General features: G+C 40.1%; 1 long non-coding RNA gene across 1 annotated transcript in view; it reads right to left on the bottom strand.

The window, feature by feature from the left end:
- Positions 1 to 27,666, bottom strand: part of LOC120741739 — a 431,134-nt gene that overhangs the window by 51,569 nt on the left and 351,899 nt on the right. The window contains exon 11 of the long non-coding RNA XR_005697678.1: positions 16,928 to 16,979. This is a non-coding gene — a long non-coding RNA (uncharacterized LOC120741739). The remainder of the gene's footprint in view (positions 1 to 16,927; positions 16,980 to 27,666) is intronic.

The following is a 27,666-nucleotide window of genomic DNA, read 5'->3' as shown; positions in this document are numbered from 1 at the left end:
TACTTTTGGTGCTTTGCAGACTCCATTTGTCCTTCGTGGACTTAAATCAACTACTGATGTGCATTATTTGTGCCTGTAAGAAAAAGAAAAATGCTGGTAGCTCAAAGTTAGATTGCAGCTCAAATCCAGGCCAGACAATCTTGACATCTATTCCGTTACTTCTGACATGATTTCAATCAAATGGATTTAGGCTACCTTTTCTATCCCTTACATGATATTCAGCATAACATGGCTAGCCAGCTTCATTAACTTTTCTTATGACACAGTTTAATGAAATGGCTTAAAAGAAGGAAGGGAGCAAGAGACCAAGAAAAAAGAAAGAGGCAGACATTGATGAGCAATTTGATTGGCACATGACTCATGGGACATACCAAATGAGGGAAAGCCCACGGGACAGGAGGAGATCTGATTAGCTGGGCATGGTGAAAATGGAGTGTACCACGACTAATTCGAGACAGAACAATGAGAGACTGAAAAATCGCCTCAGCTTCAAACTCCTCATTGCAGTTTTTATTGAAATTCAATACATCTCAGCAAATGTCTCCTTGCCTCTCTGCCTCTCTTTGTTTTTACAGTGGACACACAGTTACACACACACATGCTTAGTTCATGCAATGCGCAAATCTGCCGCAAACATGCACACCCACACAAATTCAAACACACACACACACACACACTGAGGGTCTTGTGTTTTTTCTCAGAGTAGAGTATGTTTTCGGTTCAATCATCAGTCTTTGATACTGAGCCATTTTGCACATGCTTAAGGGCATGTGCTGAAGATGTGGTGAAAAAGTGGGGAGAAACACTCACACACACACACAGCAAACACACCCACACACACAAGTACTCATACAGCCACTGATTGTGATTAGGCTGGATGGTTTGGGTGTTAAGGCGGTGGTGCAATAGTCTCGAGTACAGTGTCAGAACTGAGCCCAGCCATGGTGACTATTGATATGGCTGGCACAGACAGGGGCACCCTGGGGCCCCAGCAGGCTTCAGCTTTAGTTAAGTGCAGTGTAAACTGGCCGGAGAACAGCTATAAGGAGTGACAAGGTTTGGCACAGTCTCCATACGTGCTGCTTTGCCTACTGTGGAGGGAGGTGATAGGACTTTTTTTCATCATCCACTCTGAAATGCTGGTTTGTCTTAATCCAGACCAAGCATTTATAATCTTTCCTCCCCTAAGAAACTGTAAAAATGCTCTACTCATCGTCTGTTGTTGTAAAAATGCTCTACTCATCTTCTGGCACTTTTTCAGCCTTTGTTCACAGAAGTTTTTACATTTAGAGTCCGACTTCTTTATTTAGCAAAATCAGTTATAAGTGGAGAAGCTGTGCCTCTATTTCTCAGTGAACACATCATAATATATTGAACTTGTAGTCTCCCTGACTGTGCTTTGAAAAGTCTCTGCAGTGTGTGAGTGTGTCAGTCACCGTCCCCTTAGAAACCTTTGGTCTAGCCAAAGGAGTTGAGGCTCAAGAAGCTTTGTGTTTTCTTTCTTTAAATATCAGCTTGACGCTTTCTGTTAGCTCTGATGCCATGTTTTCTGTTATCACAACGCTACTTAAGGGGCTTCCAGACAGCACGCAACATGCACTGTGCCCACGCTGTCAGGCTTTTTTGAGGAAACCATGGAACTTTGTAGCCAGACTATAGCATTATGTCAATGAAACATTCAATGTGAAAACCATAAAACTTTACTTGATTATCTGAAATAAAAATCACACGTTCTTGATATCCGCCTGTTCACAGGTGACTTGTCTAGGGTTAGGTTAGGTGCTGTTTTAGCCACTTGCTAAACTAGAATCACTTTTGGCATTGTAATTTTCCTGTTTAAAGCTTTATAATTTGGGTGATAACAGTAGAGGAAATTTCTATAAAAAGGGGTGGATGTTAACCAAATCCCAAACTTTACCACTAACTATTACCCTAAAACCTAGATGGGCTGCAAGTAGCCAGTAGTGGATGTTAAGTGGCCACCCATGTAGACATAAGGTTGGCTTTGGGGTCACCATCTGACCTAACACATTGCTGTTAGTCTGGCTTAATAGTCTGTCATCAAAAAGCATGCTGCATCATCAAGTATCAATTAAAATCACATACATATTTCACTAGCTGGGCCCACATCCTCATTTTAGGCTTGACAGCATTTTAGTAGGTAAAGGTTAATGCTTGGACATGAATTGAGCTGCGGTTTGTGGAAGGCCTGAAGGGGGCCTGGCGATGGCTCCCACGCCTGACAGATCCTTATGTACTAAACAGAAGTGAAGAAGTTAAAGAATTGAAAAGAGGAGCGAGGGTGGGGCATGTAAACAGGAATGACAGCTTGCAGAACTGGGGGAACATATATAGATGAGAACTGGAAGGAGCGTGTTTGGAGGCGTGGTCCCACTCCTGGAATTCCGATACATGATCTCCAATTAAAGTCTGCACCTGTTATGTTAGGTTTTAAAAACACACCTTTTCCACATCTTTCAAATATATGAATATGAGCTAGCTGCAAAATTACAAAAGAGTCAAAAGTCTGATATTGTTTTGCAGATCCTGCCCTCTTTCTCCGAATATCTACAGGGATTTATAGTTTTGTCAAACAGCCTATTGAAACTTTTCACAAGGAAAATCCTTTCCATCTGTGAAAACAGTGTGATTCACATGCACTCACACCTACAGTAAATGGACATATACACTACATATGGGCATCCATATGCGGAAGATGGGGGCAGTAACAGCAACAGCCCTTGTCTCTCATTACACCCCCCACCCCCATCCCCACCCTGCGATGCCTCTTTCACATCTATTTTAATCACTTTCCGCACAGAAAGTTTTGTAACACTGTAGCCACTCCTCAGCGTATTGTTCCCATTTCCTTCCTTCTTTTTCATTGCTTCCTCTCTTGAACCTGCTCCATCACGCACTTCTTCTTAACTCCATCTGTTCTTGAATACTAACACATACTGTATACGCTATACACACACACACACACACACACAGACACACACACAAAAGCATACATACTCAAACATATGGACAAGTGTATTCAAAATCACACTATCACGCACAACCTCACACATGCCCCTTGTGTCTTGTCCTCCCTCTCTTCTTGCCTTTCCCCTCCGTTCTCCCCTGTCTTTCTCCACATTTGCTTAGAAAATGTTTGAACTCTCTGGCTCTCAAAGATGTTGCTGAAACAGAATATGAATTAGCCCCCCCCCCCCCCCCCCACACACACACACACACACACCACTGATACGTCGTAATGCTACTGCTGCTAAGACATCCCCACCACCACCCCAAACCCTCGCAAAAACCAACCACCATCTCTCCCCATGCATAAATAATAAAACAATACAAAAGGAGGAGAGGCCCGCAGTCGAGGCACACATGAAAGAAGTGCTGGAATGACAGGATTCAAAACTTCCTCAGAGAGCGAAAGCAGGGTGTGGTGGGGAGTGGGAGTGGGGGAGGGATTGGGGAGCAGGCTGAGGAAACAGAGCAAGTGTGTTTATGTATGTAGAGTGAGTCTTTCTCTCCATGCATCTGGAACTTTTTCTTACTGTATTTTGCTTTCAAAAACTGATTATTATTATTATTATTAAACGTCCTTTAGTGAGAATTTCAAACCAGGTGAAACATTAAACTGAACATTTTTTAATTTAACACCTCAGCTAATTGTTATTGCAATGGAGTATTACAGCCACGTTTAGAATAAATATTATTGTTGATCATTTTAAGAAAAAAGTTGAAATCAGAGATTACTGCTGTTGTTTCAACACAAACTGCCATGGTTGATATACATTCTACAAAATGCCTTGTGTAGATGAGTTAGCAAAACAAATTTTGAAGCTGTCTTGTGATACCAACATACATCCTCTTTATTGCACGTGAGTGTAACCATCGATGACCTTACATCTGTCCACTTCCAATCATTTGATTTTGACAAGCATTTCCAAGTTCTTGTGATTTTCTGTCTGAAAGACGCAGCTTGCTTTTCTTACCAGCTAGTAGTCTAAAATAACTGCACCATGTATACCAAGCAGCAGATATCTATGAAGTCTGACCAATCATAGCTCCTAAAAAGTTTCCACTTTTTGAGCAACATTTAAAGATAACCTAACCAAAATGTAAAGTCAAATGTTCAAACTTTTGTTTGTTTTAGTTTTACATTAATAAAATTATTCGGTTGATTACATATCTTAATTTGACTTAAACTGTACTTAACAGTGAGATCGTGATATTCTTGTGTTTTATTTACTTGACATTTTATTTGGTTGTTGTGATCAGACACATTTAACATCCACTTCAGAAACACAGCGTCACATTAATATTACCAGAAGTGTTTCTTTTAAAATACAGAGGAAACTTTTCATGCCATTGATTTTATATATAAATATTAAATTATGCTTGTCATAGAGTTATGACTCTTTGGGTATTGCATAGTGAACAATGCAAAAGCATATGTGAGTACTTTTAGGTGGTGTTGAGGACTATCCCTGCCACTTCAATTGAAGGTAATTTTTAGAGATGGATTTGTGTGACTAAAAAGGCCTTTGTGCAGCCACTCTGTTCATCCTCTGAAACCAATTATTTTAGCTCCCCCCTTTTTTTCTTCTTATTGGCTGCTCCTTACAAACAAAAGTTTAAACAGCAGATGGATGGAGTGCCTGTGCTCAAAGGTAGAGCTGTGTGTCTAAGATGTTAGGGACACTTATTCTCATTACACCTATATAGAGACAAGAATATAAAAAAATGTATAAAACTGAATGTTAAAAAGCACAAAAATGACAAAAAAAATTAGTAGAATTATCCATAATTGTTCCTTTTTTATAATTCCATGTTAATGATATAGTTTATAAAACAGAACTTTTATGGTTGCTACATCATCATCAGTAATATTCTCTTGACATATGTCGTCTTAGTCAATGACCGCTTTTCTTTAGAAAAATGTTTCTGTGTTTGCTTTTTTTCTGTCAAACTGCAGCGCTGCTGTAATGACAAGTTGTTGACAGCTGTATTATTAATAGTTTCTAATTACTGACCACTAAACTTGGTATCTTTTTGTCTCCTGATTTCTGACAAGCAGGGGAAATCTTTTTTCTCTTGCATGAGACTTTTGTCAATGATTTTTGCCCACAAATTAAACATAATGTGCTGCTTTACCCAGTTTGAAGGGATACAATAATGCTGCTGATCGGATAGTACAAATGTGCAGCTCCTCATGAAAAGGCAGCTTTCATCAGGTTGGTAAAAGGTACATAAGACCTACTGTGAGACGTCCTCAGCATGGTGTAGACACTTTTAGGGATACGGTTGCTTTGTTTGACCAGTGTGGTGACCGAGTTAACTGTAGGGAATAGCTACCGGCTTTAGCTTCTGCTAATTTGAGTAACTGACCTGGAGTTCTCCACAGTGTTTGAGCCGCTGGTTCCTTCCAGAGCAGTTCCTATCCGGTAATTTATGGCTTGTGTGACCAACTGTATCACACCAATTATTATAAATATTTTATAATGTATTACTGTATTACCTAAAAAAAACTAATATCAATGCTTCAGAATGTCCGGAAATAAATAGATGATGTCACATTCATTTTTTATATACAGTCTATGACCAGACTTCACCAAAATGCAACTCCACATTATTAGTCGATTATATAGAAAGGACCCTACATATTAAGTAGTCATGGAAAGTCCAGGTGTTTAAAAATATGGCATGACATAATTATCTATAAGCCAAATTGTCCTCTAATGATAGAATTATAAGATGAAGTGACAGCTGATAACAAAAATGTTGACAGTGCATAAAAATACAGCACAACTTCAGATTATTACTTCCAGATAAAATGCAAAGATGTAGGCAAGTTCAGCTATAAGTTAGAGGGACAAATAATGTTTTGTTATTGAGATTTACTGCAGTTACTGGTGATTTTCACACACACTGCCTGCAGCATTACATACTTGATGTACGCTGCAAACACACCGTCTCTCTCATACATGCACAAATCTTTTTATCTTACTATCAAAAGAATTAGAGCTTTACATTGATTTTATGAACATGAAATTCACATACACCCTTTCACTTTAATGCTGACTTATTTATCATCTTCCTTTCCTACCTCCAGACGCGCTCTCTCATCTCCTCCCTCCTTACTCAGGTCTCTCTCTCTCTTTTATGAAATCTGCATATGTATTAAGAGGGATTTTGTTGTCCCAAGACACCAATTTGCATAAAGTGCATGCCATCATCAGTTCAAGAGAGGCAAATTATTTCCCTGGCAACCTCACACTTTCTCCTTCTTTTATTATTTATTAATTTTTAACATGGTGCAAGCTGGGGCTTGTTAGGACCATTTAGCCAGATATGCTAAATATTGCTCTCCTTAAAGAGCCTTCATCAATGAACAGCGACAGGGGTGGGCTAGTACCCGGTAGAAATGATTGAATTAAGCGCTCGGTCAGTTGTTTAGCAATTCTCCCGCAGCAAAAGCATGAGCCTGCCTGCACACGAGTCTGTGTTTGCTTTCAGTATGATACGGGGAGATGCTAAAAGGCCAAAAGTATACAGAGACCCAACTCTGATAGTCATCTTAATAACTTGACACTTTCTCTGACTTTTTCCGGGTAACTTTATTGCATTGATTTTACTTTTTAGACTGGGAATCTACTTTTAAACACAGTCTACAGAGATCACGTTTTGTATCTAATAAACTCTGGATATCTGCTTGAATAACTCTCAGAATTTGTTTCTTTTAAAAAGGCAACCTAAGCCTTCACCCACACATGCAGTGATTTGCTCATCACCCAATACTTTGTAGCTAAGAACACCAACTGTAGCTATTTAACATATTTACAATCCTGTCGTCAATCAAAGGTATTTTTTGGTCTCATTTGTAATTCTTTCCTCTTCTCTCCTTAGAGTTGAGATACGTTTTAGTCCAGACCTGCTTATTTCACTTCATCTTAAGTTGTCATTTGTGTCTCCCTGGATTAGTTTCTTGCAGTGTGGGTAGCCCTTATAAATGTACGCACACTGGGTTAGGTTAGGCTTTCAATAGCTGCTGCTGCATCAAAAAGCAACATATGTAGAAAACAGTTTTCAGAAACTTTTGGCCATATGGTGTAAGACGTGAACATCTGTGTCTTTAAACTTTTCAAATACTTTTACAAGATTTTTTTAAAGTATTTTATTCATAAAATGTACTTAAAAATACAAATAAAGGACCAATTATACAAATAACTCTAATAAGATGGACAGATATAATAAACCCATTTCTAAGTGGGGAAAAAAAATCATTCCATGTCCGTGAACATCTGTCAGTATTATAGGCTAGTGTCTCATTAGGAGCAGTGATGAAGGTACAAATGCCATCCCAGTCAAACCTCTTTCACTCCCTCTATTGGACAGGCAGCTTAACGTGACATTATTTAGAATTAATGTAATTCACTGAGAGAGATCCGAAGTCCATTGTACCTTAGATGTGTCTTCTTTTGTCTGGCGCCCCGAACAATGCTCTGTCATTTTAGCAGAAGCTAATATGATTAAAGCACTCTGACAATAGACGGTGTAATTCATTTCATCATTAGGGATTGTGGACTGAGCCATGAGAGACGAGGGGGTAGATTATTGAGGCTGCATGCTAATTCAGCCATAGCGCAGAAGATCGACAGCCAAATGGACCTGAATCTTCAAGAGAAAAAAACAAATTTTTTGAAAAAGATCCACCGCAACGTGCTAAGCGTGGACTGGAAAATCATCAATCTTGTGAAAGGAGGTGATTTATGAAGTGTAATAATAGCAATAATCCGCAGTGCACTCCTGGCGAAGGATGGTGAAGGTGTACATTTCAACAGGGGACGATGCCAAAACACACGGGGAGCCATGCTTCTGGTTTTGAAATAGTCCATTTACCGATGATTGTGCTCTTTTACTGTTCTTAGTCACAAGAGATTGGACACTTAGCCTCTCCTGAAGGTCTGTTTCTCATAAGCTGAGCTAGACGGTGCCATCTGACAAATCTTTCTTCTTCGGGGAGTGCCTGGCACTACCTCTAAACTCCCAGTCACTGGAGGAATACCACTTCACATGTTTGCCTATAAAGTTACATGCCCATTAGCCCACCGCAAAAGAAATGTGCAATATTTACCGTCTGGGCGATTAGGAATAAGCCTCAAATAATATCAAATTCTGCTACCCACACCAAGAAACTGGGTGCTAGCATGAGAATAAAAACACACTCCAGTATGTTTGACAAGTAAGGGCCAAATTATGACAGAAATGCAGGATAGGTGGAAACTTACTAGAGCATCACGAGTAGCCAATTTAACACTGAATGGACTTCTTTAACTTTAAAGAGTGGAAAAATAAGAGAAAAAACAGCAGCTGGTCTAAAACAGCATTATTTGTAATTACTGACAGCAAGTAACATAAATTCCCTGCGTTTGTAACTGTACAGGCTTACCTGACCTGATGGTGTTTGACTGGCTTTGCTATTTAAAAAAAATGAAGATGAACCTGTCTGACTACAAGGATTGTGTCATTCTGGGCTTACATGATGAGACAGAAGGACTCAGAACAGATTATATAATTTGCGTGATTGTACTGAAGACAACTGGTTTAACTAATGGTAAACTTGACCACGGGGTTAATGGGGAAGAGTGTGTGTGTTCGTACTTATTTAAGCAACTTTGTAAGGCCCAAAAACTGGAATGCCAGTATACTTGAAGGAGCCAACAGTCCTCATGAATTTGAAAGCTCACAATGTGGTTTTAAGGTTAGGGTCATAATTATGATTAGTGTTAGGGTTAGGGTTAGCCTACTCACTTCACTTTTACAAACTATTGCCTCTAAAAGTAAATGGATGATGAATGGATGATTTTCAATCAGCTTTTTTGTGTTTTGCTTAGACTGTATCTGTAAAACAAACCAAAATTCAGCTACATTTGAGGAGCTGCTGGCATCACAAAAGCAACTTCATCAATGTCAGATGTGTGTGGAAGCATCCTTTTAGTCACAATGTTACACTGAAACAATGCTACACCGGAGCATCCTGACAAAACACCAAAGCAATGGAAAGAACAAAAGTTTTATCTTGGGGAAAAAAAGTTCCAGCCAAATTTCCCGTTCATCAAAATACAGTACTCCTGAGCGTACCTGCCTCTCTAGAGAGAATGTACTGCGTAGTGACACAATACCTGAACAATTTTATATGGAAAAAAGAGGATGGTACGGATGGTGACAGGCAATAGTGGCAATAGTGGTGGGGGATGGGAGATGAAGGACGAAGGACAAAAAGCTCCAAAAAAGTTTCCGACCGAGAAAGGAAAGAGAAAAATGTATGTTCTGCAAGGCAGGATCATTAATAACACAGCGGCTGGTGAATGTCGCAAGGAACAATGGCATTGTGTAGAGAAGAGATGACGAATCCTCCTCTCCTTTCTCTCAGAGACAGCTCTATCTATTAATTACTTTTATGTCTTCATTCATTATTTCATAGCATTCCACTGCCCAGACTGATTTTAAATCGTCCGTTGCTCACTGCGAGAGTTTCAGTACATTGTTTCGATTTACGTTTATTCCATGTAGTCAGCATACTGCTTACATTCAATACATTTACAGCATGTAAAGTCTGAGAATACTGTGCTTCAGTATCCCATAAAGCTGATTTGGTTCATCTTCAGACTGAAGTGTTTCTTGGCTGAGCGATGAAACGCTGCAGCCAGATGATCTGAAACTGTTTATAGTGTTTCCCCATCAAGGCATTTGGCTTGAGTAGCTTCAGTTTCTGCTAGTTTAGAGTCATCAAAATTTAAGGGTTAAGCTGGAATTTAACATATTTTATTTGAGAATGAGATTGTTCTTATGAGGTAAGCCAAGACTTTGTTAGCAGCACATAATATTACACAATAATATTCATACAAAAAGTATGACAGATTAGAATTACTTTGATTAGAATTTAACTGAAAAGTCTTGGATCGCTATTATGCTACAAATTTTTTTTTTACTTTAGCAAAAGACAGCAAGAGTATGTTTACACTGTGGTATGGCTGAACACAGAATCCACGTATATTTGCCTCGACAGCCTGTACTGACTGTTGATTTTACACTGCATCACATTTTATGAGCTGATCAAAGAGAATGGAAAAGAGTTCAAATCGGCTCCATAGACTTAAACCCACTATATTAAAGTGTCACTCATATGTTAATCTATTAATTATAATGATTCATTAGTTCTGAATAAATAATGATGTGAAATGGGGCCATTTTGTAGGATTTTTTTATCTTGATGTTCATAATTTAAAGCAACTTGATGTAAATTATTTGTTATGAGTGACATATAGTTATGTTTGACTTTTACTTTACTTGCAATCAAAAAACGTAAACGCGTGACAATTGACACTTTGGTTAAATAAATATTCTAAAGATGAATTGAATTTGTATGAAAGAAAAAAAAAACATGAAAGAAAAGCCCCAATCGCAGACCAGTAGAACCAGTGTGCCACAGCAGTGTACATGAAGACTGGCCTGGTTCTGAATAAATAATGATGTGAAAATGTTGAAATAAACCATTTAATTGTTATAAGGGATAAAAATACAGATTGCAGGACTTTTAATTTACTTGTAATTGAAAACTTTTACATGTTCCCATGACAGAAAAAACACTGATTGGCACAGTGCTTTCATCTGTCTGGGTGAACTGGACATACTGGACTTACATGTGGCTCTATGAGCAGCCAGTAGAATCTGCATTACATCCAATCTGTAACAAAAAAGACATCTCAGCAGAATGTATGAAGCCCTGGCCTGGCATCTAGGACTTGTGGTCGACTACCTCCCCCTTCCCACACACACACACACACACACACACACCACCCTTCTCTTTCTTTTCTCTCCATCTTTAACCCTCCACCCACTCCTTCTATCCCTCCCTGCCTCTCCGCCGCCCTCCCTTCACTCCCCGCACCCCCAATTGGCTGTGGAAGATGGCTTCAGTGAGTCATCTTGGGACTGAGATCAAAGGCAAATTACAGCCGACGTCTATGCAAAATGTAATATGGAAACCCCCCAGCTATGTCCTCACTATTGATTTTTCTCTCTTCTCTTCCATCCCCTCTCTCTCACTCTGTCCCTTTCTCCTCATTTCTCCGCTTCATTTTTATCCAAGCACAATACAACACAGTGTGAAATTTGAAGAAAAAAAGGCCCCCGAACTCTCTTCCACATGAAGGGGGTTAAAAAAAAAAAGAAAAGAAAATGAAGGGGGGTGGAGTGTATGATTTGGCTGTCCCTAGTTATGCCTGTTTGCATTTAGAGCCCATTTTGTGATGTAAGTAGTCCTGTTTCTTGTGCCGAGCGCCACTTTAGGCAAGGGTTTGATGTCAGAGAGGGAGGGGCTGCAATATGTTCCGCCCAGACCTTTCTCAAATTAAATAAACTCGACAGGCAGCGTTCCTCGCATGCAATAGAGTCATATTTGTGAAATATCGGGTTTTGGGGTTAAGATGTAAGTGCGAGGCTAAATGGAGTTCTTCGTCAGATTACTCGCTCTCTGAAGTCACTCGGGCCCTGCAGGAAATTGAAATGAATTGTGAAGCCATTCCCCGTATAAAAGGAGCCTGTGACTTTTTTTCAGATGTGAATACGTGGAATAATGCTGGGGTTATGTATTTTTGACATGTCAGCTTGTTCACTGACAAAGCAACTATTTCACAGAGAAATGCACACAAACCTTTATAAATGCAGACACACTCGGGCTTAGCAGACTTCAAAATATTAAGCAAAGGTGTGGGCTTTTCTTTCAGAAGGGACGGATACCACGACAAAGCCGAGTGTTCTGCAACCAAAAACAAACAATACCATGTTCATTTAATTAGAAAACAGTCCAATGACATATTATAGATTCGAACATGATTTATAAGTATTATTACAATTTCTATTTTCAAAGCGTTTAAGGAAAATTGCTCAATACTGTTTTTTCCGTGACATCTACTTAGGACAATATTATGATCAAGAGCCAGATTTGCTAATGACTTGCGATAGCACAAATTTAAAAGTACTGTTGGTATTTACAAAGAGAGCCTAGGGGCAGGGCTGTGTGTAAGAGGTGGCAATTCATGCCAAGGATTGTGTGCAAGAGATTTTTGTGACTGTTGCTCATGTATTTCTGGGAGTTCCTTTCTCAAGCCATACAGTATAGTGAGGGACATATTTCAATCGTATGCACAAACTGATAGTATTTACATGCATGTTCAGACTGCTAACCCATTATATTTGTTAATGCTAAGGCCATTACACACTGAGTGTGTGGCAAAAAGAACGACAAAAATTCAAAATTTTTCAGATCTGAATTTGTTGTGTAATGTATATACACACTGAAAGCACTGCATTATTTTCATCTTCAAAAAATATACTGTGAAGAAATGAAGTCGACATCAAGCAATGAGGATTTTCCTTTGAAATGACGCAGTTGTTGTGAGCTACGAATAATTATGAATACGTGAAGAAGAGTTTGAAACCTATTTTTGTTGAATGAAATATTGAAATTGATTTTACATCACCAGTGTGTAAAAGCCTTAACCCTAATTTTCTGACAAAGGCAACACTTAACACTTTTTTTTTGTAAATATTTTTTTTATTCATGTCAGTTAAAACAATTGTTTTTGTTCCAAACACTTTACTTTTAAGAAATTGCACAAATTACATTTACTGATAACTTTTAAAGTTAGTGTTAGGGTTGGGCCACAGAACAGAGGTGAGGATTAAGCAAACATCAACCGTCTCTTTATGAAACTTTTGCCTACATGACTCAAACAGAAAAGTGTATAAAACAAAAGCTGCAAGGCCAAAATTACTTTCAGTTTCTGAAAAATGGCGCTTGTGTAGTATTTGGCAAAAACATAAATCTTAATCCTAAACCTTAATGGATCTGCTGGATGTAAAAAATACTCTGTGTTATTTTCCTGGAATCCAGATCTCTGCCTAAAGATGAATATAATGTTGGTGCACTCAAGGTTGGTGATGTTATTATGAACACTACACTGGGTAAAATCCAAAATGAGAAGAAACCTAAAATACAAACTGAGTGGAAACACAAAAGTGTAAAGTATTATCAGTAAAGTGTTATATTTGTAATTGGAAAATAAAAGTTTATAAGAAAATTGAGCCTTGTACTTTTATCAAAAATAAGCCATCAATGTGTAAGTAGTACTTTTATAGCTACTCAAGGTGGAGCTAGTTCCAGTTGTTTACTTCAAAGGGAAATGTGAAGAAGAAATAGGCCCAAACATTCTTCTTCTATTTAAATGTTCAATAATGATGTCAAATTTCGGGGTGTTTATTGGTGTGATCTCTAAAGAACAGCTGAAGGCAGACTAGAAAAGTGTATCATCCCCATCAGAAATGATGACAGCATTGTTATTATGAATAAAACACATCAGGTAAATAAACAAATAACGACAACATCTGCACTAATTTCACAACATGTTTGAACAAATCTCTCCTGGCAAAAATAGTCGAGTAATGAAGGTGTTTGTAATTTGATAAACAATGTGCGTATAGCTCTGAGCTGTTGATCTGTTTCATCTGAGAAGCACAAAAAGCCGCAGCGCGCACACACGCTGGTTTCCCTCGCAGAGTCTACGTGTGTGTGTGTGCGCGCGATGCGGTGCCGGAGCCTGTTGAACTGTGGGTAAATTTTGTGCCGGCTGAGAATAAAATGCTGCAGGGATGAAATCCAAGCAACACACCTGGAGTCCAGAGAGACAAATGGAGATATATAGAGAGGGGAAGACAGACGGAGACACTGAGAGGAGCGTGAGTGCTGAGTGAGTGGGCTGGAGAGTGTGCGAGCTTCTACATTCCCGTGCACGCCATCGACTCTACTCCTTGCTTTGGCGTGTCAATTTTGCTTAAGTGGATTCATGCTTTCAAAGAGTGTTTGTGAACCTGTGTGTTTGTGTTGTGCGGTGTGTGTGTGTGTGTGTGGGGGGGGGGGGGTCAAAGACGTTAAAAAAGGAAAAAATGAAAGCAAGAAAAGCTTTTTTTTTCCCCACTTGTGTTTGTGTCTGCAAGTGCAGCGGTGCCAGCTTCAGTGCCCTCAGCTATGGGCACAAAGACGACAGTGACAACCCATTCATTTCCCTGACGAGCTGTCGCCTGCGGGAGGATAGGTGACTTCTCCCAAGGTTATTTATGGCATTGTTGATCTCTCATTCGGTCCTCTCCGTCGCACAATCCCTCCCCACCACCCGCGCCTTGCCATCCCACATCCCAAACAGCATCTTTCTCTTTCTATCACCATTATCTGTCTTCAAGTCAACACTTCATTGTCATTAGCCAGCTTTGAAGATTTAGAAAATTAATGGAGACGCACGTATCGTCCATACGTGTGCACATTTCGCTTAAGCTGTCTCTCCCAAATCTGGGGCCCATATTTCTCAAGCTTCTCTTATTATTGATGGAGCTGGTCTGACAGTTAAAATTTGAGGTCAAAGGTGTCGTTGATGATGATGGGTAACTCTAACTGATCAAAATCAGAATATGTGACTGTTGGCCTTCCTATATTTTTTTCTTCACCTGTTCCGATAACTGGGTAAGTGTAGTTTTCACTTTAAAGTCACTTGGTTCTCATATTTGGTTCACATAGGTATGCTTGCTTTTTTTTTAGGACATTATCAGTATCAATGCATTCTCAGGCCTTTATCCCTAGAACTGCTGTCAAGTGCAGTGCATGTCACCATGTGCTTTGACCCTGTTGTTTGGATGATAAAAATGCTTCCCACAGGACTGTGTACTGTTTAAAAACATTTACTTTAAGATTTCCAGTGCATGACATGTAACCTGTAGCTATAACTTAAAAAAAAGCCTTGCTCAAATACTGTATACCTACTTGGTCTAAGTTCACAATATATAAAAAACATAACCATAATCCTTTTTGTTTTATTACTACTATTAAAAAATATATTAAGATGAAAACATACACTGTTTAAGATGAGAGGGAGATTTTGATGTCATATATATTTATATATATACGAGTGTATTTATCATGAGGCCCAAAATGCTGTGATCATAACTCCACCTAGCCGGTGTAAGTACATGCTTACACCTTCACATTCGCCGGCATTTTGTGTTATGCAGACACACACGCAAGCACATAAAAGCCAGAGGAAACACTCCTTCCCACACACACACACATAAAATGAAGGAGTAATGTGATTGAACCTGCTTTGGCAAGCTCTGACGGGTACTCGACATGATTAAGAGCCAATATAGTGTTGCATAAAGCCAAGCTAAAGATGTCTCTTTCTCCGAGCCGCTCCTATTTGCCTGGTCCTTAAGCCCCTCTTTGCATCTCCCTCAACATGTCTTTTAAGCGCTTCTCAAGCATCTCATAGTGAGAACTTTTGCGCACATCATCCCGGATCCCTCGCTCAAATTCAGAACCGTATCAAATGTCAGTGAAATGGGGAACACTGTGGTAATAAGGTGTTTTTAAGGTCCTTTCCGGGAGGCGAAAAAGCTGGAAAGTTGAGACTGGGTTCATCTTTTGGGGCTTTTTCTCTTTCAAGTAACGCGCCCCCCTTCCATCCTCTTAAGACCGATCATTATGTGCTCAGAATCAGCACTCTTTAGATGCTGAAGTTTGGAGATGTCCAGACTTGAGGCAAAAGAAGGATTGCGAGGAAAAGTGACGGAGGCAAGAAGGCACAGTTAAAATTCAAGCTGCTTGACCTCTCGGTTTATATCCAAGTGTACGCTTCTGCAGAAAGGCTCTCTTCTGTGTGTGTGTGTGTGTGTGTGTGTGTGTGTGTGTGTGTGCATACAAACACATGTGCATGTTCAGACATTTAAGGAGGTGCTGAGCTGTTCATCTACTCAAAACTTTCCATCTCTCCAGACCTCCCAATCCTCTCGCCTACTTCCATCAAAGTCCTTTTCTCCTCTCTGCCTTCCTCGACTCCCCTCTCTTCCATTTCCATGTTGTTCTGCTGTTCGCTTGTGGCGAGGCAGGCATCATCTCGTATACATGGCGTGGCGCATGATGTGGGACCACGGTAATGCAAGCATCTGTTCAGGGCTTTTGTGTTCAAAAGATTCAATTAAAAAATAATTACCAAAAGATTAGTGGTAGTCCGGTACGACTGTAGTGTTTGAATAGATGTTTCCTTTTCATCTGCTGTAATAATAGGATGCTTTTTTAATTAAAGAAAAAAAAGAGGAAGCAGATGAAGAAAAAGAAGAGGAAGAAGAAGAAGGAAAAAGGCGGGCCTGTCTCGGTACACCCTGTCTGAAGACAAAGTTTGTTTGATGTGCAGCAAAATTAAATATTTTTTTGATCTAACAAATTAATTTTCACCCCCACTCCCAAGCGCTTCCCATCCTCCCCTTTCCTTTTTTTCTGTAGGAGATAAAGACAATTTAATTTAGATACCAACATGGTGAGTAGCAGTGTGTGCACACACACACACACACACACTCCCTTGGTCAAGCCTGATGAGGATCCACCACTAGCAACTAAGCCATATCTTAAGTGCAGCTGGGAGTGTGACGAGGAAATGGAAGTCTGCATCATAAGAATATTCCGACGGGCATAAAAGCTGTGCTATGTATTATAAAAGGGGATGTAGCTGCAGGCCAACCATGAGCAAATATTTCAGCAACTATAACTAATGTTTATTACAATAATATCTAACATGCGTCCAGCAACCCATCGGTGCTTAAAGACAGGTTGTCCGAGTCATTCTTATAGAAGTCGTACCTGTTTGGAGCGTCCAACTGGATATATTTTCTCAGCCCAGCAAAATATATTTCTGAAAGCATTTGAGCAATTCAGTAACAATTACTGGTTATTATTGGTATTGAATTAACAGTCACAATTACCTCCCTCACCAGGAATTTGAAGGGAATCTGTTCAGCTCTGGCCTGGCTGACTCACCTGTTTGTCACCTCTGCCAGCAGGAGCACATTCATAGCAGCTCTGCAAGGATCTGGGGAAACAACAGGTATTGTTAGTTCCATGACCACATCACCACCACCGCCACAGCATCAGCAGCTATCAACCTGGAACTTTCAACAAAGCACACAATCAACTTCCTCCCCTCTTCAAAGTAAGGCGCAGGGCAGGGTGCTGGTCTGTCACAGGAAGTGACAGACAAGTCCTTGTTGGCCTAGAGAGGCAACGGAGATTCCTGGACATCATCATAACTGCCACACTCAGGCCTGACATAGCTCTGTTGTCTCAGGTGTCAAAGCAAATCATCTAGCTGGAGTTGACTGTCCCGCAGGAAGACCGGTTGGAGGAGGCCCCGGAAAGAAAGATGGCCCTGATGGCTGACTGTTAGATTCAGAGGGGGGAAGGCAAACCGTGAACCCATGAATGTGGGGTGTAGAGGTTTTGTAGGACAGTCTCTATATCAAGTCTTAGGGCTCTTTGTGATCTGTGGATTGCAGAGAAGTAAAGCCATCAAACCATCTTCAGTGACTTTGGCTTAAGAGGACTCATACATGAAATAATCCTCCAGGTCTTGTGTTGCGTGGAATATTTAAACATGGGTACAAGTTCTTTCCATGTAGCAGTTTTGGTCAGAACTTGTCTTGGGCCTGAGAGAGATAAATTAGCAGATACCAGACTGTTTACAAATTAAGATGCATTAAGATAGAGCAAATCTTACTGACTTATGACTTAATGTCCAGCAGACCACACTCACAGGTTTTTGTCCAAAATGTCCAAACCAAAGTAAAACGTTCTACCAATCATTTAAGCCCACAAACCCACTGAACGCTGATTGTCAAAAGTTAGCATGCTAAAGTGACATTTTCCAAACAGTTGAGCCGAAATGTTGCTAGCCTTGCTAATAAGAAGACAAAAAGTGCTGTCCTACTACGGCTCTCTGCACATATCAGCGCTCCCTCGAGAGTTCTCTGTGTCATGAGTGTCAGGCCCACCCACCAAGCTATTTGCTCAGTCTTCACACCATGACACCAAAATCCCTCATTGTCTTTGGTTACACCACAAAATTCAAACCCTAATGGTCCGCTCTGTTACGAGAAAAACATTGCATTTCTCTACTTTTCATACTTGCATAGCAAAATTTTGGATAGGGCAGCTGAAATAAAAGCAGGTGACAGAGAGACATACAGCAAAAGAGAGAGAGAGATGTCATTGACTCCTTGTCCCTGTGGCTTTGTTCCTGCCATGCTCTGCAGCACAGGGCTGACAGGCCCCAAAGCAGTGCCCACTATACGCGTGCGAGCACGCACACACGGGCACATACACTTGCACACTGGGTTTGGCCTGTCAGCCACGGCAGCACCTGTCAACTGCTGACCACTTCATTGGACACCCCCAGAGAGAGAAAGTGAATGAGAGGAAAAAATGGGCTACTACAAACACAGCAGGCAAAGCAAATGACTGACCTCGCTGTCCAGATGGGTCCTGTCCTATTTGACGCATACAACGCAAGCTTAGCCACGATACCAAACGGCGAGGGTTTGCTGTTTCATTCATTTTATGGTCTTAGAAGATCACAGTTTCCTGTTAATGATGAAGCATTACACAAACAAGTAACAGTGACACACAAAACTTTACTTTAATTATTGTTGTTCATTAGGTTATCTAAGTTCATTTGGTTATTAGACTCCTTGTGTTTTCTTCCCCTGTATTTAAGCTTCCCCTCACCCTTCGTGTTTCATGCTGCGTGTCTTATGTTATCAAGTTTGTATTATCATGCCTAAGTGTTTCCAGTTCTTATTGTTTCCCCCTCCGTTTCCAACCATGTTAAATCTCCCCTGCTCTTCATGCGTTTCATGTCTGTGTCTTACGTTGTCAAGTTCTGGTTCTCGTGTCTAAGTCTGCATGTTTCTTGTTTTATTTTGAAAAGGGGTCTTGTGTTCTGTGCTCATGCGGTTAGTTTTACTCTTGCCTGTGCATCATTATGTTTATCCTAGTCAGCTGTTTCCTCATGTGTCTCCACTTCCCCTAATCACCTCCTGTGTATTTAAGTCCTCTGTTTTCAGTGTGTGATTGTCAGGTCGTCTGTTGTCCACGCCATGTTTCCTATGCCATGCTTCCAAGTTTCTTGTCTAGGTTTTTCTTATTGTTTGACACACAAAACTTTACTTTAATTCTGCTCAATATGCCATTCTCCTTCTAAAAAGATATGTTTAAGCTAAACTTCTCCACTGTTCCACTTGCTAATATCCAAAGTGTCGTTTAGGTTTCGATATTCTGGACGAATATATTGCGAACAGAAAATAATGACATGAAATTTTTTGTTGCTGGTGGTTAATTAAACTGAGACAAGACACATGAATTGAATACATTTGCTTCTATCCAGTGGGAAGTTAATTCTCTACTTTCCATATAATCATCCTATTCGTTTTTCTGAATACAACTTTCCTGATACGGTGTGTCTCTATATATCAAATTACTCTGTCTAATAAATCATTAAAAACTTTGCTTTCAATGATGTTTCCTCCTGTACCTCCCTTCCCAAGTCCCCCAGAAAGTGTTTTTCTGAGAAACAAAAGATAAATGAGAAAGGGCCTTGTTGCGAGGAAGCACAAGTATACCCAGTTGAGAAGGTTATTATCAGGACAATAGACAGTTATTATCCTGGACAAACATCTTTATGATGAGGCAGGAGCAACACCAACACAGGGATATCAGATACATCATGTTTTGTCAGGATTCTAAGAGGAGAGTGGAGTGGTGCAGAGTAAAAACGGTTCAGCATGTTGCTCCACAAAACCAATGTTTCTTGTAATGATAGTAGACAAGTCACTCAACTCAGTGGATCAGACAGGTTTAACGGTCTGGATGAAGCCAATTACCAAGCAGTTTTGCTTAAACATTAAACTTTTGCAGCACAATGCAGTCCCATCAATAACTGAAGGTAAAGATGTACTTAGAGTTCCTCACTAAGTGATAGATCGGGTGTAGGAACAAAAAAGGCATGCTCAATCGGTATAGGAAGGCTATCAGTTTCTTTAGAATATTTAAAATAGTTTTTGTTGACATACTGACAAATTGGTGAAAATGTAGAACTGAAGTTACACTGTGATACAAGGCCAGCCATTCCATGGGTAAAAGATTTAGGGTCGCTCACAGTATAGGGCTGTATAGGAGGTGATACATGGTTCCTGGAACTGCGGGCCATTTTACTTTAGCTTCACTTTAGTCAATGCATATACAGTACATATTTGGAAAGCTGCGTCTTTCTCTTTTTCAAAGATGACATGATGGAAAATAGTTTAGTTTTATGAATGCAGATCAAATAGTTGAGGTGTTGTACGCTGCTTAATTTTGAATGTTATCGTGGCAAGAGTTAAGTCTTGGCAGAAGCAGAAATGTGCAAAAGTTCAAATTTCCCATTAGGACTGCCTGAGAACTAGCTATCAGCAACTGCATTCCAAAAGTATGAATATTGGCACGTGCCCCATTTCAGTCAAACTCTAATCACAACAGCATTCTAAAATTGCTGCATCATAATCCTTATAATCAGGACAAGGTGCAATATTCTTGCATAGCAACTCCAAGGATTGAAAGCTTGTTAGAGTAGAATAATAAACAGCTTTCAGCTATTACAATCACACCACATTCAATCATTCAGTGTATGGAAATGACTGATTCAATTTCAGTGTAGGAATAATGATTATAATGTGTCTGTAATATGTTAATACAGTTTCAAGTCAGCTGTTCTTTTCTTTGATTAGTCACATTGTCACTGTTTTGCTCTCTGTGAGTAGATTACATTTGCTCTTTGGTCTGATGGAGCACTCATAAATAAAAAAAAGAATAGGATAGAATTAAGTAAGAGAGGAGAGAGCTTTAGAGAAGAGGGATTAGGATTCAGAGTGTTTGTTGGAGACCAAGAGCAGTCATGGCATTGTTTACCTCCGACTTTATTCCTGGTCTTATTGGCAAGGCTTCAGTCTTGACTAGACATTGATTCTTATTTAGAAGAGTGGCGTCTAGAGTGTGAGTCTCGGGGTATACTGAAGTCTTGGGGTGTTGAAAAAAAGGTGGATTTAACACAGAAGGCTATCTGCCAATCTGTGCAATTGTAATGTAAATCCTCCATCCTCCATGACACCTGCAGAGAAATGTGTGGCTGTGTATATCTTTGAATTTTCATTTACCCTCAAGCTTAGCCAGTTCGTTTGTCTTGTCTTGAAGACTCCCATTGTAAGTCAGTTTTGATGACATCTGTCAAGTGGTGCAGAATGCACCATGTGCTTGAATAGCATGTTTTTGCTTTAAACCAATACATGTAATCACGAGGATCCTTCCCCAGTCCTGATGAGTAACAGTAGTGCCAGCCTGTCTGATCACTACAGACTTATTGCCAAAATATTGCAGTAATAATGCTGTGAAAAAACGCACAAGTTTTCATTTAGAGCAGTTGAATTGGAATTAGTGCAGAATGTTGTTGGTGGTACATCAAACAAGAGTACAAATCACAAAAATGTCATAATGCCAACAAAATGTAAAATGCTACAAGCTATCATAGCATAGCAAACTGCAATGAATCAGTCAAGCCAAGGTGCAGAGCACAACAGGGCAGTTTACCAGGGCAGCTGAAAAGTCAAGTTCAAGCAATTGACAAATTGGTGATTAAATTAAGAATTTAGTCATCGGTAGTTTTTAAATCTCCAGATCTTCCATCAACTGCACCAAAGTGAATAACTCTGTCTTAACTAGCTGTTTTGTTGCAGGATGTGAATCTCTCTCATTGAGTGAGAGAAGTGCTGCTAGAATAGCAGAAGTGTGAATGCCACCAGCAATATTCACTTTACTTTTGTAACTTTACTTTATTAGCTTCACTTTATTTAAAAGTAAGTGCGAGTCTGAAACAATAAGACTGCAGAGCTGGATTCTTTAAAATTGTTTAAATGTGAGTTTTTTATTCTTAAATTTCATGGTTATCACAACAATGTTGTTCAGAGTATGCAAATTTAACTTCCTATTGGACCCCTGCATAGATGAATGGGGGAAAAAATATACGTTTAACTTGACTTTTTAAAATATCACTGGATGGTATCAGTTAAATGAGTCTGAGTGTAAAGGCCATCTTGAGATAGTGTCACACCAATATTAAGACCAGTGAGTTCTTGGACTAAACATATTGTGGATTATATTTTGTGTTTATATACCAAAAAAGACGTATCTCTGGCATCTACATCGCCCAAACTTGATCTTATTTTTGATCTCAGATCTTGTAATACTGTTGATCTGATTACAGCTCAGCCAAACAAATAAATGAGGCTCTCGTCCTATCCCTTTTTGGAACTCTCTAAAACCTTGCTTCCAGGGATTTAACGAAAGATGGGGCCTTCTTTGTATTCCTTAGAAAAGTCAAAATCTAAATAAACTGAGCATCAGGTTAGTTCAGGCACAAAGTCAAGCTCAGCTGTGATTCTGGTAGATCAGCTGATCTACATGCTAACCACAAACAACTCCCAAAAACCTTTATGCACATTCAACTCTAACCCTTATGGAGCTTTCTATTTAGGGGAGATGTTTCAAACCCCCACCCACCCCTGCTGCTCTCTTTGCATGTGTCACCAAATAAAAATTGCTGGAGACGGTAATAATCCTTGTTGGGAGGACTTTATCACCTTAATAAAGTGACCGGTCAGTGTTCTAAAGAATAACTCAGTGCATTTAGGCATGTTTGACAGATTGGTTTGAGTATTTCAGAAACTCCTGATGTGATGATTCTTGTGTGATTTCTTTTGTGAGATTCTTGTGCACATAGTAATATGCAAGGAACCATCTGATTAGACTTGCCATAAGTTCCAAATCTGGTTTGGGTAATCTGAACAGGAGACAATATCATGGAAGTGCATCATGAAAATCTTTTGGTTGTTGTTTTCTGCAGTGTCCAGTGTCTCCATTTTGAGATTCCTCTATAACACTAAGTCCAAGAAAGGCGGACTCCATCGGGAAAAATAAAAACTGCTACTTATCAAATTAACTTTACAGATAATAACAGTGAAAGCTGTTAAAAAGCTGTTAAAATGTCACTTACATATATTCTTTGAGAAGGTCCCACTACGGTGCCGTGGGCTATTGAACTGTAAAAGACAGAAAGGAAGGCACATTTGTGCAAACAATAGCTGTTTTAGCAGGGAAAATGTAAAAATGACACTATCCATCTTTCTTTTTTCCTTCTCTGTTAGTAGAGGGATGAAATAGAGGTGGGGGGAGTGGCAGAGTGGAAAGAGAGGGAAGATATTAATTAAGGAGGGATTGTGCATTGACTCTGCCTTGTGCATAAGACAGAAGGTTAAGCAAATGCCAGGGCAGTGGTGTCACTTCAAACAATGACTATTAGCTTTGGAATCAGCCTTGTGTCTGCTGAGGAAACACAGTTCATTCAGACTCCTGATTGCCACTCGGCACGGCGTCTGTGTAGTAGAGGTAGCGGTTGGTGGGGTGTGGGGGTTTGGTGTGTGTGTGTGTGTGTGTGTGTGTCGGGGGGGGGTCATTTCATTTCAATCTGTGGTTAAATTAGTCGAAGGCAGCAGAGGTTGAAAACACACAATTACTGTTGTGAGTCAGGGCTATACTTACAAAAGGGAGGCAGTTATAAAGGTGGTACTGAAATATGTGGTGGTGGACATAGGTGGTGGGTGTGGTGGGTGGTTTGGAGGGCTTTGCAAAGCCAGTTTGTGATAACAGTATATTAAAAACTACTGTCAGAGGCAACTTTGGAAACAATAACCATTTGTTTTGATGCATTCTCAATCATCCAGGAAAGTAAATCTCCAAAAGTTGATTCTGTTCATCTGGACGTAGCGTTTTGTGGGAGAAACGTTTTGTCACCCATCCAAGTGACTTCTTCAGTCTCAGCTGACTGCAGGTTTCCCCAAATCTTATAAACAGTACATTTGCGTAATGACTGAAACCAGCCCACTGAAGGAACAATGGGCTGGAAGGTCAGTCCCTTAATCATAATTATGCAAACACAGAAGAGCTACCTCGTCAGGCCAGGACTCTCTTTCAAGGATGAGGATGTACACATCCTGGACAGGGAGGAACGCTGGTTTGAGCGCGGAGTCAAGGAGGCCATTTATGTGGAAAGGGAAAGACCATCTCTGAATCGAGGAGGGGGCCTAAGGGTACATCTTTCACCATCTTACAATGCTGTGATTGCAGCTATTCCCCAACTCTGTGAATGGTACTCATGGCCATTGATCAGTGGTCTTTGATCAGTGGGTTTTGGTCAGTGGTTATTGATCAATGGTCATGAGAATTTGCATAATTATGATTAAGGAACTGACCTCCCAGCCCATTGTTCCTTCAGTGGGCTGGTTTCAGTCATTTTGCAAATGTACTGTTTATAAGATTGGGGAAACCTGCAGTCAGCTGAGACTGAAGAAGTCACTTGGATGGGTGACGAAACGTTTCTCCCACAAAACGCTACGTCCAGATGAACAGAATCAACTTTTGGAGAATAACCATTTGTTGTGCATGCAAACTACAAAGACATCCATATTGCGACCCGGTGGCAACCACTTGGGCTAAAAACTAATGTCAGTGCAGGCCGAGGCAGTTCCTCCAATGGCCACTTGAGGTTGGATTTAAAAGCAAATCAATCCCCATAAAGTCCCATGTTAAAATGCCTAACTATATAGCTTTAAAAGCACATATAAAGGTTTGTACAAATGGTTTAGAGATGTATGGACAATTTCCCCATTCATAACATCTGTACTGGGGGTTATTTCAAAAACCAAAAAACAGACAAACAAACCTCTTCCATTTGGATTTTGTTACATGTTGCCAGCTTGTGTAACAGGTTTGCTGATACAGAAGGCTGTAGTTGTAGTAATCTTTAATCTGAGTAACTTGAGTGGACTACTCAACCAAATTTCTGCTTTAATAAAATGATCTGCCAAATGTTACAGCTTGTTTGAGGTTGGCACTTTAATTCTGTTGGTTAAAATTCCAATATTTTATTAGTGCATTCCTGAGAGCGAAGCAGCATATTTATGTCTATTTTACGTGGTTACTTTTCTTGGGATTGGGAAGAGTTGGGACATTGTGTTATGTTTAGGATACTCCTAGACTGGGGATATAACACACCCTGTCTTAGGTTAGGGTTAGGTTAATGCATCCCCATTTATATCTTCTGACCTATTCAGAAGACATGATATCTGAAATTAGATAGGACCCTTCAAATCAAGTGTTTCACATATATTTGCCTTATCCTAAAATTATGTTTTAAAATGACAAATGTAAAGAGGTAGATGTGAACCTGACCCTAACTCTAACCTGGTGAATGTTAATAAATGAAGCGGTTAAGTAGCTGTAGTAGTAGGACAAAATGGTGAACTTCCCAGGATTAAAAACACAATGTTTAGCAACTAACATTTCTTTACAAATCTATCTTTGTAACTATCAGATTTTTCAATATAGAGTTAAGTGACAAACCAGGAAACTATCTAATGAGAAAAAGTCATAGGGATGCATTAATTTTTATCCCATAGTTGTCAGTCACTCCTAACCTAACATGCTGTCTACACAAAACCAATAAAGCAGGCGAAGGCGCACTAAGTTGGAATAAATCGCCATATCACCACGACAAAATCAGGGTGGAAATAAACAAACCAGCAAAGCGGAGCAAGCCTAATGTTAGGGGCCTCTTTTGTATTGAGAGAAATTACAGGAGCGTTTGATTTGCGCCGAGGTGCCGTCCTGAACATATGGCGTTTTAATTCTAGCCGGTCTCATCTGGATAACTCGGGGCCTGGCGAATCTCGTACCACCATCAGGGAAATATGGGCACAAGCGGAATGCTTAACAGCAAAGGGCTCCAATTTCCCACCTTAATGGGCATTCTCATCCCATCCTCCCCCCCCCCCCTCACTTCTTCTCACTCTCTCTCTCTCTTGCTCTCTCTCTCTCTTTTTGTCTCCTAAATCCAGGCCTTTGTTTGTTTTCCATTTTTTCCGCCGTTTTCACTCCTCCCATCCTCCTCGCTTCCCTTATTTGCATTGATTTCTCCACTTAGAGAAAGAGGGGACTCGGAGGGAAAATAGGCCTCTATCAAAACACTCACATACACAATTTACACACACACACTGAAAACCATAAACCTCACACAGTCTCTCTCTCTCTCTCACACACACACACACACACACACACACACAAACACCTGACACATAGCAGAGGACTAGCAGTGTGCAGAATATGTTTGTGGCTGTTCATTTTTTTTTTAATCGTCCAATGTCTTTTGTGTGGGTTGACAGCTTGAGACGAGTGACTAATAAGTCCAGGCCTGGTGCTGTCCTGCTGGGCTGAGCAGTCTCTTTATACACACACACACACACACACACACACACACACACACACACACACACACACACATATACAATCTCACACATACAAAGATAGAGACTACAAGCTTGGCTTCGTGCTCCATGCACGCAAACACACACAGTTTCTCGCACAAAATACACACATAGGCCCCTAATCATCCTGATGTCTAGCACTCCGCTGGCGATCACCACTCCACCACACTGCCATCATGGGCCAATTAAGTGGCCATATATCTGTCTAACAGTCTCCTCTGGCTGAATGGACAGTGCTGGAGTAGCAGTAGTAAGCTGCTACATGAGCCCACCCGCGGCTAGCAGTCAATTTGTAGCTTAAAGCCTTGTTGCCACAACAATCCAGCATTATTAGGAGTAGTAGGACTATTGAGGATTGTTCCGTATTTGTGTGAGAGGGAGGGAGAGCTTAGGAAAAAAAGGGTTGTCCACTCTTGTGTGTGTGTCCAAGCATGTTTGTTTCTGTATTTGGTAGGTTTGTGTCTTTTGTGTCTATGTCACTTTATCCCAAATGTTTCAGAATACGTGTTAGTGTTAGTCTCCAGCTTTGCTTGTGTTTTAACCTCTTACATCTACGGTGTTCATGGGCAGTTCTAGCGTTAGGGTTAGTGTCATGTTAAATATAAAATATATTTTAACCTATTTGACATTTTTAAATACAAAAGCTCATGACAGAGAAACTCTAAGGCCAGAATGAATGCCTGGCATCATCTACCAAATCCTGCTCTGATCAAATCTGCTTGTTTGGCTAAAACACCGTCAAACTTTAGTCCTAACTGTACAGTCATTGCCTGGATGCCCTCTGTTCTGTGTTTAGCTCTTGCAGTTTTGTAATGTGTGTTTGCTGTTGTCCATTTGTGCTTTGTTGTCCTTGTTATTCGCATGTGTGCACATGCACAAGAACCAAACCTCATAAGTCATAAAACAAACATTCAATGGGCCCCTTCTGGGATTGACCCAGTTGTTAAATCAAGCTACATCGCTGACACCTCACGGGGAAGGGAAGAAAAGCCACGCTTTGGCCACAGCCCATCTAGTCTATCCAATTCTGTAGCAAAAATCTAACCACATCTGGCACCATGACAGAGGACTTATGGAAGATTGGTGATGAATAGTTAATGGCTTTCATGTAAATGCTGGATGTTCTTTTGCTTGAAATCTAAATTGAATAAAGATCTGTTTGGTAACTTTGGTTTGGTTAATCTTTGTATCATGTCTTCAGACTTTCCACTTGTTCCCTTGACTTTATAATCAAAGCACCTCCTGTTATTATGTTTTGTTTGGATATGTAATGTTAGGTAATGGTACTGGACTGATTTTCAACAGGCATTAAAACTT

The sequence above is a fragment of the Simochromis diagramma genome, unplaced genomic scaffold (assembly GCF_900408965.1).
Source record: "Simochromis diagramma unplaced genomic scaffold, fSimDia1.1 OVJJ01000486.1, whole genome shotgun sequence".
NCBI classification, from domain to species: domain Eukaryota; kingdom Metazoa; phylum Chordata; class Actinopteri; order Cichliformes; family Cichlidae; genus Simochromis; species Simochromis diagramma.
Note: the sequence above shows the minus strand (reverse complement) of the source record. Positions and strands in the feature narration are given on the sequence as shown.